This window comes from Schistocerca americana, unplaced genomic scaffold, assembly GCF_021461395.2.
Source record: "Schistocerca americana isolate TAMUIC-IGC-003095 unplaced genomic scaffold, iqSchAmer2.1 HiC_scaffold_47, whole genome shotgun sequence".
Classification (NCBI taxonomy): domain Eukaryota; kingdom Metazoa; phylum Arthropoda; class Insecta; order Orthoptera; family Acrididae; genus Schistocerca; species Schistocerca americana.
Genome location: NW_025726203.1, coordinates 590,001 through 595,000, shown reverse-complemented (window position 1 = coordinate 595,000; position 5,000 = coordinate 590,001). Strand labels below are relative to the sequence as shown.

The window sequence follows — 5,000 nt, the reverse complement described above, 5'->3', positions numbered from 1 at the left end:
TTCCCCGTTACCCGTTACAACCATGGTAGGCGCAGAACCTACCATCGACAGTTGATAAGGCAGACATTTGAAAGATGCGTCGCCGGTACGAGGACCGTGCGATCAGCCCAAAGTTATTCAGAGTCACCAAGGCAAACGGACCGGACGAGCCGACCGATTGGTTTTGATCTAATAAAAGCGTCCCTTCCATCTCTGGTCGGGACTCTGTTTGCATGTATTAGCTCCAGAATTACCACAGTTATCCAAGTAACGTGGGTACGATCTAAGGAACCATAACTGATTTAATGAGCCATTCGCGGTTTCACCTTAATGCGGCTTGTACTGAGACATGCATGGCTTAATCTTTGAGACAAGCATATGACTACTGGCAGGATCAACCAGGGAGCTGCGTCAACTAGAGCTGAGCAGCCGGCCGCCCGGGAGTGTGTCCCGGGGGCCCGCGCGAACACGCAAGCGTCCGCTCAATTATTCTGCAAACAGGAGGAGGCTGAGCTCCCCTGCACCATACACCTCGAAACCCTCTCAGGTCCCGGCGGCGCGCAGCGCCGTCCTAAGTACTTGGTCGGGTTCGAGAGAGGCGCAATCGCCCGGAGTTTGGCGAGTAGACGCTTTAGGTGCGACCACCCGTGCTCCCAACTGAGCTTGCCGCTGCCGACAGAGGCCCGGGAGCGTGCTGTCGTGGCATTGCCGGCGGGAGACAACACGCGCCACCTACGGTGACCGGCAGCTCCAACGCCAGCGCCAAAGAAGGACAAAAGACCCACTTGGGTGCCGAAGCGAACTCTCCCAGCACAGCGCACGCGCCAACACGTCCGCACAGCTGCGATACAAACCACCTGCGAGAACCGCAGAGGCGACCGAGCAGCAGACGGCGTCGCGGCGCCGAGCGCCGGGCGGCGGCGCATCCTCAGCGCACACAGTCCTCAATCGGACCAGCACACTGCAGATGTCCACCGCGCTTCGCACCGGGCCCGCGAGGACCTACTTTGGCCGCACGGCGCCGCGTGCAGGGTGCGCCGGCGCGCAGCTGCGCCGCCTGCCGCCTCCGTCGGCCGGCGCGCCTGCCACTGGCCGCCCCCACCAGCCGGCTGTAGCGCGTGCGCCCACGCACCGCGCGGCCAGCACGCCGGGAGGCCCCCCCTCACCGGCCGGGGACGGTCCCACCCAGCCACCGCCGCGTATCGCTTCACACCCAGATGCCATTCACGTTCGTGGGCATGGTGGGTATCGCTGGAACAACCGGTTGGTAGCTCAACCGATCGTCGCCATCACTGATTCACCTCTAGCGAGAACAACCGCACCACAACGGTTTACCAGTTGTTCATTTGCGTAACGTCACCAGCAAACGTAGGCGTCCATCGCCATTTGCAAATTCAACGATTGTTGCATGCCTGTGTCAGGTGTCACGACACACTATGTCTGCCCACATACACGCAACAACATGTGCACGCTTCGCGAACACGTGGAAGGTGGCCCCCGTACGTATGCGATGTCCATTGCGCGAACGACTGTCAACCGGCCTCTGTCGCATGTCGCAGATGTGGAACGCAGTGCACCATGCTATCACGGTGTGTGAGAAGAGACGACTACGTCTGACAACACGCGCCACTACATCAACAGACGGCTCATGCTGATCGCCATCCAGGGCATACCACACTGCAATCCAGCTCTTATAGGGAGACGACACGTAGCTGAGTGCACAACATTTGGACCGCATGGTTCGCCGTTGTTGGCGCAGTCGTTGTACGGTCACATGTACCACGATGTATCATTCAGTACATGAGGACCAATGTGCAGTACAGTGTGTGATTTGGACGTACAACATCAGCGGACAGTTGACACAGGCCGTACCACAGCGTAGGCTAAGTGCTTCGCCATGCAAATGCCAATGAACAACTGCAAATGCCAATGAACAACTGCAAAGGGCATTGAGCATGTACGTCCTGCTGCCATCCACATTACAGTGTATAGCTGCAAGGTGTTTAACATGAAGCGATACACTGGGGACCGGGCAGTGCGAGTAGCAAACTATATTGCGGGGGTTGCAGTTAGGCAACACTACACTAATTTAACGCGTCGTATGACAATTACAGAGCAGGTTAAGGCCCAACGTGTGTTGGGTTAAGGCCCAACGTGTGTTGGGTTAAGGCCCAACGTGTGTTGGGTTAAGGCCCAACGTGTGTTGGGTTAAGGCCCAACGTGTGTTGGGTTAAGGCCCAACGTGTGTTGGGTTAAGGCCCAACGTGTGTTGGGTTAAGGCCCAACGTGTGTTGGGTTAAGGCCCAACGTGTGTTGGGTTAAGGCCCAACGTGTGTTGGGTTAAGGCCCAACGTGTGTTGGGTTAAGGCCCAACGTGTGTTACGTTACGGCGCAACGTGGGTTACGTTACGGCGCAACGTAGGTTACATTAAGGCGCAATATAGGTTACATTAAGGCGCAATATAGGTTAGGTTAAGGCGCAATATAGGTTAGGTTAAGGCGCAATATAGGTTAGGTTAAGGCGCAATATAGGTTACGTTAAGGCGCAATATAGGTTACGTTAAGGCGCAATATAGGTTACGTTAAGGCGCAATATAGGTTAGGTTAAGGCGCAATATAGGTTAGGTTAAGGCGCAATATAGGTTAGGTTAAGGCGCAATATAGGTTACGTTAAGGCGCAATATAGGTTAGGTTAAGGCGCAATATAGGTTAGGTTAAGGCGCAATATAGGTTAGGTTAAGGCGCAATATAGGTTAGGTTAAGGCGCAATATAGGTTAGGTTAAGGCGCAATATAGGTTAGGTTAAGGCGCAATATAGGTTAGGTTAAGGCGCAATATAGGTTACGTTAAGGCGCAATATAGGTTACGTTAAGGCGCAATACAGGTTACGTTAAGGCGCCATACAGGTTAGGTTAAGGCGCCATACAGGTTAGGTTAAGGCGCAATACAGGTTAGGTTAAGGCGCAATACAGGTTAGGTTAAGGCGCAATACAGGTTAGGTTAAGGCGCAATACAGGTTAGGTTAAGGCGCAATACAGGTTAGGTTAAGGCGCAATACAGGTTAGGTTAAGGCGCAATACAGGTTAGGTTAAGGCGCAATACAGGTTAGGTTAAGGCGCAATACAGGTTAGGTTAAGGCGCAATACAGGTTAGGTTAAGGCGCAATACAGGTTAGGTTAAGGCGCAATACAGGTTAGGTTAAGGCGCAATACAGGTTAGGTTAAGGCGCAATACAGGTTAGGTTAAGGCGCAATACAGGTTAGGTTAAGGCGCAATACAGGTTAGGTTAAGGCGCAATACAGGTTAGGTTAAGGCGCAATACAGGTTAGGTTAAGGCGCAATACAGGTTAGGTTAAGGCGCAATACAGGTTAGGTTAAGGCGCAATACAGGTTAGGTTAAGGCGCAATACAGGTTAGGTTAAGGCGCAATACAGGTTAGGTTAAGGCGCAATACAGGTTAGGTTAAGGCGCAATACAGGTTAGGTTAAGGCGCAATACAGGTTAGGTTAAGGCGCAATACAGGTTAGGTTAAGGCGCAATACAGGTTAGGTTAAGGCGCAATACAGGTTAGGTTAAGGCGCAATACAGGTTAGGTTAAGGTACGACATAGGTTAGGTTAAGGTACGACATAGGTTAGGTTAAGGTACGACATAGGTTAGGTTAAGGTACGACATAGGTTAGGTTAAGGTACGACATAGGTTAGGTTACGGTACGACATAGGTTAGGTTACGGTACGACATAGGTTAGGTTACGGTACGACATAGGTTAGGTTACGGTACGACATAGGTTAGGTTACGGTACGACATAGGTTAGGTTACGGTACGACATAGGTTAGGTTACGGTACGACATAGGTTAGGTTACGGTACGACATAGGTTAGGTTACGGTACGACATAGGTTAGGTTACGGTACGACATAGGTTAGGTTACGGTACGACATAGGTTAGGTTACGGTACGACATAGGTTAGGTTACGGTACGACATAGGTTAGGTTACGGTACGACATAGGTTAGGTTACGGTACGACATAGGTTAGGTTACGGTACGACATAGGTTAGGTTACGGTACGACATAGGTTAGGTTACGGTACGACATAGGTTAGGTTACGGTACGACATAGGTTAGGTTACGGTACGACATAGGTTAGGTTACGGTACGATATAGGTTAGGTTACGGTACGATATAGGTTAGGTTACGGTACGACATAGGTTAGGTTACGGTACGACATAGGTTAGGTTACGGTACGACATAGGTTAGGTTACGGTACGATATAGGTTAGGTTACGGTACGATATAGGTTAGGTTACGGTACGATATAGGTTAGGTTACGGTACGATATAGGTTAGGTTACGGTACGATATAGGTTAGGTTACGGTACGATATAGGTTAGGTTACGGTACGATATAGGTTAGGTTACGGTACGATATAGGTTAGGTTACGGTACGATATAGGTTAGGTTACGGTACGATATAGGTTAGGTTACGGTACGATATAGGTTAGGTTACGGTACGATATAGGTTAGGTTACGGTACGATATAGGTTAGGTTACGGTACGATATAGGTTAGGTTACGGTACGATATAGGTTAGGTTACGGTACGATATAGGTTAGGTTACGGTACGATATAGGTTAGGTTAAGGTACACATTGTTGTAAGGAAAGGTTTAATGGGGGGCGGGGCGGCCGGTTTGTTGATTGTGATTATAGTAAGTGGATGCCTGCGGCATCATCTGATTTGCCACGTCAGGATGCACCTTTGGCTCATGACAGGCGGCGCTCTCATTCCATGCTTGTGGCAGACCTGTGTCTTTCATTCCTGCCATTGTTTGTGTGCTGTGAGAGGAGGCAGTATTGTGATGTTGGGTGCACCCCTGTGTAGGACATGTGTGGGTGTTGGTGGCTTGGCTGAGCAATGGTGGTTGTCGGGTGGGTGGGATATTCTGTTTTCTGAGTGGACCTCCCAGTCTGGTTATGACAGTGTGGATTGTCTAATGTGGCGGAGAGGATGCACTGGGTGTTGTTCCATGC

At 51.0% G+C, this 5,000-nt stretch overlaps 1 non-coding gene across 1 annotated transcript in view; it reads right to left on the bottom strand.

Moving 5' to 3' along the window:
- LOC124584213 overlaps positions 1-384 on the bottom strand; it is a 1,910-nt gene extending 1,526 nt beyond the window's left edge. Inside the window, exon 1 of the ribosomal RNA XR_006974615.1 lies at positions 1-384. This exon is cut by the window's left edge and continues 1,526 nt beyond it. This is a non-coding gene — a ribosomal RNA (small subunit ribosomal RNA).
- Positions 385-5,000: the final 4,616 nt, after the last annotated feature.